Source organism: Ostrea edulis, chromosome 1 (assembly GCF_947568905.1).
Source record: "Ostrea edulis chromosome 1, xbOstEdul1.1, whole genome shotgun sequence".
Classification (NCBI taxonomy): domain Eukaryota; kingdom Metazoa; phylum Mollusca; class Bivalvia; order Ostreida; family Ostreidae; genus Ostrea; species Ostrea edulis.
Window position 1 is genome coordinate 73182627 of NC_079164.1, and position 12571 is coordinate 73195197.

Genomic DNA, 12571 nt, shown 5'->3' on the forward strand with positions numbered 1-12571 from the left:
AAGGCACATGTAATTGATAAACCCAAATATTGTTACCCGGGAAGTAAACTTTGTTATTGAAGATCGAATACACATATTAATGACATGGAACACCAACATTTTAAAATCGTGTTTCATCGAATTATTCAATATTGATACATGCATTTGATCAGTGTGTTGGGATTCGTTGTATTTCCCCCTAAATACATTACATTATTTACTTGCTTACAGTGTATTTTACTTTGCTTGGCATAAAAAGGTAAGATCTATTTTAATGATACTCTAAATAATTATTATTTTTCTTCATTAAAGGCAATGCAAAAACGTCTTTTAGCTATTTTATATTCGCGATATGAAATTCCTTTATAGAGTAATAACAAGTACTAACATCATACTGTCCTGTTGTCTTCTCTCTACATCTCTCTATACATAACCTGTAGCGCCTGCTTTTCTCACGGCACCCTATCTTCATCAGCAAAACTGTACAAAACTAAATTGATGAAATCTTACAAAATGACTTTGAATTTTTGCCGTTACATAAAAAATGATATCAGGAGAAATCAAACATAAAAAATAACGGAAAACTTGTATCAACACGACAGACGTACAGTTTACATGAATTACGTTACAATTGATGAAATGGAAAAAATAAGCAATTCTAAAATTATAAATATTTAAGGTACAGATTGTTACAGAATAATTAACAGTTATACTTTATCTTTATTGAAACTGCTAAGTGACAAATGTAGATCCTGTAGGTTGCCGGTCCGGAAAAATCATTTTTGGTAGACAGTTTGTTAGATAATTTGACCGCAGGTGATGGGATGATGAAGAAATCAACCGTGCCTATTCAAGGATGTTCTTTCTCATGAAATCAGAATATTCAGAAAACCAAACCATTAATTTATTATTTCATTTTAGGTTTGTGTTAGGTTACAAGTTCGCGTACATCAGCGAAACTGTAGAAATTCCTCTGGTACTTACACATATATCTTAACACACGGTAAGAATATTTCCTACCGGAAAATATTCACTTTGTAGTTGCGATTGATAAACACATGCATGATGTTTGGTTGGTTTTTGGGGTTTTTTGTGATTTCACGTAATAAAGAAACTAAAATTATCGTTTGATGTATTTTTTATCTGATTGAATCTATGATTGCTTGCTGCAGTGGGAAGTATAAAATATCATCATCTATGATATTCAAGGAAAGTTCAACACAATATCTATCTTTTAAGGCTTTTTTAACATTGTAGATAAAGTTATCTGAATAATAAATATATATAAAAAGGAAAGGATTGGTTGCTTTTGAAATCAGATCATTTGTGTGCAGTAACATTGGTACCTAATTCTGGACTGTCGTAAACAAGCTCCATGGCAGCTCCTGAAAGAAAACCCCGTCTTGACAATGAGCTTCTCTCCGTAGTATTGTTTTCCAGTGTTGCTGCAGTGCTGATTACCGCCATAACAAAATATGCCGGTCATCAGATCACCCACGACTTGGCTCGGTTTGTAGTGGGGGGGGGGGGGTAATCCTGTTAGTCCTCGTAGCTAGTGTTTTATTTGAAATCATGGCATTCTTCATGATGAGCAAGAAAAAAGAGTGCAGCACTGCGCCAGAATCTGAAACTTACATGAGATTAACGTTTCTGTGGTTGTGTGGCCTAATCATGACGTTGTATCCGGTCTTTGCCATAGTGCGTGTCGTGGACTGTGTTTGGAAGATACATTATAACACTACCTATGCAGTGTTTTCGGTTTTAACATACGTTTTGTATACGTTGTTCTACATTCTACAAATGGTTTTAGTTACGTATAACAGATTCAGGAGGATGCACAGCAGCTTTCTAAGTCGTGGATGCATCGCGATTACCTCCATGGCAAACTTAACGATCTGGACGAACTCCTTTGTGTCGGATGTTTACGGATTGTATTCACAAACACATTTCAATCTCAGTGGGAGTGCTCTTAAGAATGAAATACAATGTCAAATTAATTCATCGATTAACTCCGAATTCTTAAAGGTTTTACCTTATTTGATTCCATATCGTCTTGAATTTAGTGTCATGGCCACCATTCTTCTTTGCCGTTTATGGCCGTCTGAATATGGTAGTAATGAAAATCGAACTACGGATAACCGTGTGTCCAACATGCTATCAGGTTATTCTGCCTTTGGATTTGTTTTCGGAATATTTATGGCATTTCCTATCTTTTTGTCCTGTGTGGGGAAATTTGCTTTTAAAAAAAATATTGAACTAGTATTTTTGACAAAGGAATGGGGTTTCCTACTTACAAATATCAATTCCTTCTGTTTCATAATCTGGCTGACCTATGCAACAAGAAATCGGCAAAACACACAGCCGGTTAGTGCTGGACTTAACACGTATCTTCTCATTTTGTCATTAATGGGCGTGTTTGCTTTCAGCATGATCAATACAACAAAGTCCATATTCAGTGTTGCAGGACCATCAAACGTCCATCTGGCAAGGGAAATATCAACTCTAGTAACGTCATTCTATCAAACACAACTTCTCTTGAAACTTAAGGGATCTGCATGTGGAAGAGTGAGTGAGAAAGCAGTCTGTTTGGTTTTATTGGTGTATAACATAAGTTTGTGGATTCATAACACAATGACGGGGTACTCAAAACTCACGGTATCTCAACATACTAAAGAAACGTTTACCCCCCATACCCTGACCATTGTAAGTCATATCATAGTCCCCTTATGCGCTCTATTTCATTTTCAGTCTGGAATAGAATTTTACGCATTGTCAAAGTAAATTCAATTCTACGCAATTTCATTGCGTTATGACATATACAGAAACTATTGTTTTAGATATGACATTAATTTATTTCACTATACTTAATTTTATCGTATTATTAACATTATCATTACAAGTAATAATTTAGAATATACAGCATTTTGGAATTTAAAAATCAATGGATACAGGTGCATAATACATGTAGCTATGAAGGAGATATTTCATTGTAATAGTGTACCCTAGATAATAATTGTAACCTTGTTAAAATCTCTTTTAGCCAACCCTATAATTAATTTTCATAATATTCCAGCTTGTTAATATTCATCTTTAAGAATATCAAGAAAAATAAAACATTTACTGCAAATTCGCAACCCACAAATTTAATTTCTATTTGATATGTTTTCATGGTTAAATTGGATTGGATTCGACAGAATATATTACAAGTGTTTGTACATGTAACCATGCTTATTTGTTTCCGGGTATTTGCTAATTGAAATGGGTTTTCAATAAGCTTGTTTCCTGTTGAAAAGAAACATTTTCCTAATTATTAGATTTACAGTCTTGTTTAGAGTCAGCATTTCGCAAATTGTATGGTTGTTATAACGATCTAGTTTGCCAATACAACTTGTCATTGGGTCAAATGCTGTCTGACGTGTTTCATACCGATTGTTAGCCCGGTTTTTACACACTAATTTTGACTACAGATTACTCCGCTTACCTGATCAAGATATAAGGCTCACGGCTGGTGTGATCGGTCGACAGGGAATGCTTACTCCTCCTAGGCACCTGATCCCACCTCTGGTATATTCAGGGGTTCGTGCTTGCTCACCTTAATTTTGTTTTCCTTATAGGAGTCATAAGATTGATCACTGTTCATTATCTTCACATTTTCATGATTAATGTGTGAATTGTATTTCGCGTGTCTTTATGATTAATAAAACAGTCATAGAAGAAAACAAAAATAAATGCCTTCATTTGCAAGAGCTATTTTCATATATATTGCCAACAACAGATCTCCACCATTTTCATCGAAACCTTCACTAGTAAAGCTGAGATAAAGTAGTTCTCCGTTTACCAATTTGTTTGATTTGTCTGTTTGCAAGATAAACGACATTTTAGAAAATAACGTTTGAGCTAGAACAAAAGGCAGGTGTTCTCGCTGTGAAATGGACTCATAGTGTTAGGAAAAATCATTTTGTTTCGATCCTGTTGATAATGATTCAGGATTGTTATGTATTTGGTGATAACTTCTAAGGCATCATAAACAGTCAATGTGGCAAAAATGTCACCCAAATGGATGCGTGAACTCTGCAAGCATTCTAGTTATACAATGGGAGATTGATTGATTATAGGGTTCATGGCGGGTTGGTTGGTTTTATATTGTTTAACGTCCCGCTCGAGAATATTTCACTCACATGGAGACGTCACCTTTGCCGGTGAAGGGCTTCAAAATTTAGGTCTACATGTATGTTCGGCCCTTACGGCCTTTGCACAGGGAGGGATCTTTATCGCGCCACACTTGCTGTGACGCGGGGTCTCGGTTTATGCGGTTTCATCCGAAGGACGACCCTATTAGTCGCCTCTTACGACAAGCAAGGGCTATTGATGACCTATTATAACCCGGTTCCTCACGGACTACAATGTAAATTAACCTGGAAGCGACCTATGATTGTAACAATTGATGACAAAGCGGTTAATGACCCTTAGAAAAAATTTGCAATAAGTCGCTTCCAGATTAAGTCATTTTTTCAGCCAACAATTCTATATTTTATGAACATTTGTGAAATTTACTCACGTATAAACAGACACATGACTATAGAAACAACCGGAACTGAAATTATAATCTCCTTTCAGGAGGTAGAAAAACATTGGTTCTTTGGACAAATAGGCCTATATATGAAGTTGATAAGCATACTAGTATACATGAATACGCAATTTGATATTTATTTTCAAATCATTTACATGAAAACATGAGCACATTATAACTTCATCAAGTAATGTTAAAATCATGGTTTTATCTGATGATAGAGGGCATATGAATTCATAGCCGAGGTAAACCTGTAGAAGATGAGCAATGGAACAAGAATGTTGTTAACATATGCCCAATTTCGTTTATTGCCAACAATTTTTTCCCGTCCCTCCGTCGGTACATTTTGATATATAGAGTAAAGGAACCAATTGATTAAGTTTGTTATTGTCAAAACTAACCCAAAGGAGGAAAGAAGCTTGGATCTTCGTTCTGACAACACGTATCGCTGACACTGTATCAACAAGGATATCTGTAAGAAGGTCTCTAATATTGCAACAATTCTTCGGAAAAGAAGGGACAAATTTTCTTCAACTCTTGATTGCACAGCAAACAGTAGTCCATAGGTGTTGTATGCTACTACACCTGCGGAACTAAAGACCAAAATTGACTCGCTGGTTGTAAGAGAATTCTGATGCTCATAGATGGAATAATTATTTGATAAGTGGTCAAAGGCTATGTACACAACAACTATAGTGGCGATTGAGTTGCGACAATGGCAGATTTCATATGCATTGTTTAGTTTTCCATTGTTGTATACGTATACGAAGGCGAGAAGAAGCCATGTCAGAAACGTTGGCAAATTTAGAAAGATGGCTACCATGATGGCAAACACATGACTAGCTCGATTTTCCGATCTTTGGGGTATATGTTACAAAGGTAATTGTTCTTCAGACTCTTCATTTCTTGACTCTTCGAGGGGAATTTGAATTTCACAAGTCTGTTCCTGTGATGAAGAATGCCAAAATGAAATCATAAAACTTGACGACAAGATCAAAAATTCCATTCGCGCTAGCAACAAAAATGGAATGATTTTTTGTGCCAATTCTTGATGACCCAAAAAAACCAAGCTGTCTCGTTTTTAAAAATACTCATATTAGTTGTTGCATTCGGATTAGTGTTGTAAGTGTTGTTTATGCTGCTCACCACAGAATTGAACCACACTGCAAAATTCGCAAGCGAAATAAACACCACTGCAAAATTAATTTTGACTGATTTCTTGAAATGATAATTTCTTAAATATGTTATGATTCCCATTTGTAAAATTATAAATAAAATAAACACAACGGCACTTAAGAGTAATATTTCTTTGGGTGTTTGGCCTTGGTCTCATTTTGCATATCTCTATGAACATTGCAATAGACATAGACTGTATTACCATGTTTTCTCACGATTTGTTCATGTATTTAGGAGTCTGATACAAAGATAATTATTGACTGTGCATGATTATAATAAGATCGCATGTCAGTTGAATCATTTCAGGGACATTTCAAATTGTCAGAACTGAAAACTTTTATATTACTGATACTAGCAGGTTTTAGATATATCATAGCGACAATCTCTTCCAATTGGTAAGGCCACTATGTCTTCTGCAATACGCTGATGACACTGTGCTTTTTCTCAATGGGTCTGAAAAAAGTTTGAAATCTGCTCTTGACCCTCTTTTCTCAGTTTTCAAAATTCTCTGGTTTAGAGTCAAACAGTTCAAAAACCAAGGCAATGTGGATAGGTTCTAAAGATTATTCTACAGCCACTTTGATTAATAATTATGGAACACAATGGATTAAAAGTGCCTTTCAATATATTAAGTGTAATATACACAACATATTTACTCAATGTAGAGCATCTTTTGATGAAAACTTGACAAATATCCATAAAAAATTGCTCATTCATCGAAAAGAAATATTACTCCAATAGGTGAAATTACAATTATGAAAAGCTTATTACTCTCTACGATTATCCACCTTTTCTTATCTCTCCCTAGACCTAATGCATTATGGATAAAAGAATTAGAAAAAAAAACTTTAATAAAAGAAGGTGTTGCAAGTCTCATGTTAATATTCCCTAAAGGTGGTGCATGAAAGATCGATAAAATTAAGTTGATGAAATATATGATATAACCAATTGGAACTTATTTGTTGATTCAAACATTTTTGAAAATAAGTTTAATCGTGTATTGACAAAATTTGCCAAAATAATTCGAGTTTAAATCAAGCAATACGCGATTTATATGCTTTGTAGCGTTAAAATGGAGGGGTATCACCGAATTTCAGAAATCTGCCCCCGTGATGAAACCAAATAGATTTACATATGTTCTTGGAGTTTTCCGCTAAAAAAAACTGTCGCTTTGAAATTTTGTTTCAGGGGGACATTTTGTTGTAAAATTCAAATCATCGAAACGACTTCGCTGATATTATTTTCATCTTCACCTGTAAGTTAATTTTCCTTATAAATATATGAGCTACTGCGTGGTTCAGTGGGAAAGGTCGTCGAATTACTGGCATGGAAGAGTTAACTCCTTGAAAATCAGTAAAAACTAATTAAAGACGTAAGAAACATTTCTCTATAATATATAATTTTTCATGACATTTTGGGTAATATTCACTCCGTTTCTACTAAACAATTAGGGTAAATTACCAGGTCTGTTTTAGAGTTAGCATAAATACTTCCTGGTTGTGGCAAGTAAAAATGTATGTCAGCTAATACGTATTACAAAAGGTTGAATATATGAACATTACTAACTTAAAGTTATTGTACCCAAGGAAGGGAGATAAATATTTGGATCAATCAGGGATCGAACCCGTTATCCTAGCATTACTGGATAGGTGATCTGACCGGGCTGAAGTAAGAAGTATGGCGATATCACTACACAATGTGAATAATTTAAACCTATTTCAGAATTCATACAAAAACTTTTCATATAGAGGAGATAAAAATACAATTTTAGAAAAAATGCCAGATTGAGAAACATCAAGCACGACCTCATCGTCATGTTAAAATATTTATCATCTGAAATGAATCTGTCTGAAATTCACAAAGACTAGTAACTAGGGATAGATACTCTTCAATAATTTTTCAATATTTTTTCCAGATTTTATGGTTTACACAAAAATACATTGATCAATAATACAGGAAAATTTTCTTCGTAAAACCCTGTTACAGACACATTCATCTGATTTTATGGGGAGAAGAGGAAACATGTTTATGATATTTGTTCAAAAGTAATACCTTTAAAAAAAATAGTTAAATGGACCCATTCTATACAACTGAATATTTCATTAAGTTTGAAGGAGATTTGTACAAGAAATTCAATAGAAAATCCTGCCTCAGCACTGCTCTAATTCACTCAGGTTTGAGCTATGACATCACGATGAACACAATTCATGTCCGTGTTTGCCCAACTATCTATTTTGTATTGCTTGTAGGAGTTATGAGATTAATCACTGTTCGTTATCTTCACCTTGCATGTAGCAGTCAGCCAGGTTCAATGACTGGCGGCCAGATAGCACAGTTGGTGGAGCACCTGACTAGAGATTCCGGGGGCTCGGGTTCGAACTCCAGTCTGGTCCATTGCATTTTCTCCCTTTCTGTTACATTTAGTGCCATAGACCAGCCCCTGGAACTGACAGGTGAAAATGCCTGCCAGGGGATAAAGATCCTGGGTTGATGTCCTCGGGTGTGAAGACATTAAAGGAGTGAGGAAGGTAGCAGTCAGAAGGATTTGATCATATAGCTCAGTTGGTAGAGCACCTGACTGAAGATTGAGGGGAGGGGGCATGTTCGAGTCCCAGTCTGGTTCATTGAATTTCTCCCTTCCTTTTAAAGCTATAACATGTATAACATCACAGCCTATTACGAGACCTAGTATAGTTTAGTAGGCTATGATATCATAGCTAGTAAAGTGATGACAGCCACTATTACAACATGAAGTCCCTGACAGCAAAGATTTCAGTCATGTGATCAGTGTCCTCCCTATCAACATCTAAATGAGATTATGACAAATTCTGTGAGATAATGCTGATATTTTTTCAGAACAATTACGACAGAAAATAAAAAAGGCTGAACTACATAAGACCAAGATCTCACAACATATAATAACAGAATACCACCAATATATACATGCGGGTATATTCTGATTTTTTCCCACCTGAGGGCAAATGAACGTGTATGACCGTGTATATGTTTCATTCACGTAAAATGCCTAACGTTATTTAAATTGTATAATCATCTACATAATGAATTGCATTACCCTTAACAGGGTAAGAGTCTTTCAGTATGTTTTAATACATTACTTTAATGACAATAAAACGTTGTCATTAGTAAACTCAGAGCCGGTCAAATATTAAAAGTGTTCAACTCAAAAGCGCCGAAGATGAGATTAACTGCATTCAACAAGTACTTTGTAACGAAACTAAAACTGCTTTAAACAGAGCATCTTATGCATTACATACACACTTGAGACAATAATTAACGCCCACTTACAGATGGAGCGATTCGTGAACCGCCATCTTCTATGTTTTCTACGTGGACCGAAAATTACCCCTGCACACAAAAGAGTTACCTGGGAAGGTTCAGGAAGTGGTGGATCTGACGAGATTGGACTTGATATGTGAACTGAGGCCTTTGACACTGAAGATGTCAGTACAAATGTGCAGTCAAGCCCAAGCATAGCCGAGATTACTTTCCATGTAGTTTTTTTTTTCTCTCAAACAAATTACAGATGACTGAGCTAGCTATGGGCATGACCATATGCCTCCTCCTTTTTTTAAGTTTAAATATATGTAGAATGATCATTTTCATTTTATTACTCGTTTTACTATTAGTATATGTATGCACGTAAATAAAATAACCGTTAGTTTGCACCTTTGGTACATACTTATAGTAAAATGCTTTAATACATTCATTCTGTAATTTTTGGGGGGATGGGTGGGTAAACTATAAGTGTGGAATGGGGGTGGGGGGGTGGGGGGTATATGACCATGTCCACAAGTACATGTGAAAATACGAATTGGACTTTTAAAAGGATGAGTCCATATTGCGTGTTGAGAATACTGAGGAAACCTCTTGCAAATCAACATGGATAACTATAAGACACCACTCAGTCTATGGGCGTTTCCAGTACGAGTCATTTCAGATATTTGATAACTTTTTTTTTAAATATAGGTTTTTTAAAGTATTGATATAATTAACATCTGTTTGAGTGGGAATGTACATGGTAAAAGGAACAGGGAGCGAGGGGCGGAGGGAGAATTAACACTGAGGTGAATATTACACATTCAGAAAATTGTATTCCATGTGTATGGTTGCAGGTAGTCCAAAATATCTGACATTTTCCTGGAAAATTTCCCCCGTTATATAGGTTTTCATGGCACGGTAAATATCGAAATCATAAAAAGGCCAGGGGAAAAAAAGGTCAGATATTTCGGACTAAGTTGTAGGGTCAACCAGTTCAGTATAAACGTTGTCATACACGTGCTTTTGTTAATATGTCTTTATTTCATTTCTGTCTTCGAGAAGAGGTTAATTGAATTTTTTTTTCTTCACTTGAATGTGTACTGAATACACAAACTGTACCTGTATTTCATGACTCTTCGATGTGCAAATATAACGAACCACGCGACCATTTGTTTTTTCGGTTTGGTTTGGTTGTTACCATCCCAATATGCTAAAGAAAACCATTTACATTTAACACATGTATTTTTTATTATTATTTATATGCATTTCTTTGTCTTTATTGCTCCAGCCCATTTTCACACCCATTTTGTAAGAAGTCAAGCACATCTGTTGATTATTCGACCTGAGGTCCTCTATTGTAGCACCAAAAGAAAAAAAAACCATGGAGTTTGATGAATTATCAAATAATGTTTTCTGCGACGATATTAAAATAATATCGTATCATACTTGTTGTTAAGAATTTGTCTACATAAAAAAATGGTGTAAATATTACATTGATAAAACATTTTGTTTAAAACTAGTGATGTTTTGATGAATGGTATTTCCAACAAGCAGAGTAAATGAGGAAACCCCCGAGTGAAAAAAATCCCACTCAAATAGTGAATCGCCTGTCAAAAAGATGAAGTTCAAAGCAATAATTTATCTAGTTTTTCTTTATTCGAATGTTTAGGTAACTTTATGTCCAAGACAGGGGTGTTCTTATATTGACGAAGTATTGGAAGGAATCAGGGGCCCGTTTTACAAAACAACTTACGGAAAAGTCGCAAGTCTTAACTTGTATTACACAGTTATTACTTTTTAAAAGTAAATGAAGTAAAACTTTTATGAGGCTTAATTTTCAACATTTTAAAAAAGTATTTTACATTCGGAGTGAATGATCTTACAATAAACCAGAAAATTCTAGTATGTAAAGTTTTGTCGTAAGTCTTAAGTTCTCTTTTGTAAAAGGGCCCCAGGTCTATTATACTACACAAATGGCAACTTTCAATTCATTTATTCTCATAAGTCAATCAACATGACATAGAGAAATGCATAGAAAATAACACAAAAATTTATATACACATGCGAGTTGAGGCCAAACAATTATATTGACTGAAAAATAGTCTCCCCAAGTTTTACATAAACTCATCGTACGGTTTTGATCACAGGCAATTATATCGCTTGGGTTCGAATTTACTATTGAATAGTGCTCTTAATAGTAAATTCGAACCCAAATGATATAATTGCCTGTGATTTTGATTCGAAGGGATCTAAGTTGCATCGATATCAGAGGCTTTCATAGAGAGAAATTGAGAGAAATGAAGATGTGTTTGTGATGATGATCCCTTTTAGCAGCAACGAATGTTTGTCCCGTGTCACAGTAGGTGAGCACCCTAAAGAACCCTCACTGCTCATTGGCCGTAAGCGCCGAGCAAAGGCCTAAATTTGAAGCCCTTCACCGGTCTTGGTGACGTCTCCATACGAGTGAAAAATTCTCGAGTGAGACGTTAAGCAATCAATCAGTCAGCCCAATCACTAGCCATTCAAAAGTTATGGCCAAATATTTTCTTTCAAAAGTAGGTCAAAATCTCAGATCAAGGTCATGAGGTCAAAAATTTTGGAACTAAAATAAAGTTTTGTCAAAAGGGATAAACATATAAAAAATGAAAGTCATATCACTAAGCATAAACAATAAGTCACGAACTAGATTAAAGTTTTTGCAGACAAACAGACAGACAGACAGACAGACGGACCAAAACAACTAGCAAATGACTCTCCTTTCTGATATAATGATAACAAATAATGGCATTGTATGAATGGGGATATGTCCATAATTGCACAGGTATGGAAAATGAGAATATCAATTTAGATAACTATATATAATTTATAATTCTGGTTTTAGAAAAGGGAAAAAATATAAATCACAGAATAATTGCAATAAGTGACACATAATTGAAGCTGATTATGTCCAGTTTTCAGACAACACTTTTAATAATTAATGAAACCTCACTAGCTGTAGGTAAAGTGCCTTAATTACATTGAGAAAATTGAGGGGTTCTTTAACGCGCCGCATCCCGCAACACGCGAGCTCCGTTCCGACAGACACGAGATTCTCACTTTCACGGCAACAAACACGCTACGTTTATTTCGCGCCGTTGAAATGGTCATACGCTATAAAATTGGTCCGTTGTCATCACCTGACAGATTCGAGATTACGACAACTTTCGGCCGTTTTCTTCACTTTACAGACAGTTATTTTTTCTTGCATGTCCATGCACTGAAATGTCATTAGTATGTATTTAGCTGTTGCATTAGTTTCATTCGCTGGAAACAAGTCAGTGTAGAGTAGAGTGCATGCTGGCGATACATAAGCCGATTCCTATAAGGAATACAAAACTAAGAGCTTGGCAAACACGGACCCCTGAATATACCAGAGGTGGGATAAGGTGTCTAGGAGGAGTAAGCATCCCCTGTCGATCGGTCACACCCATGCACCGTGAGCCCTATATATTGATCAGGTAAACGGAGTAATCCGTAGTCAAAATCAGTGTGTAAAGAACGGCCTAATTAGAATCGGTATGACACACT

The 12571-nt window shown here is 35.4% G+C and overlaps 1 pseudogene; it reads right to left on the reverse strand.

Moving 5' to 3' along the window:
- Positions 1-4679: 4679 nt before the first annotated feature.
- Positions 4680-5806, reverse strand: LOC130048129 (uncharacterized; annotated as a pseudogene).
- Between the last annotated feature and the right edge of the window lie 6765 nt (positions 5807-12571).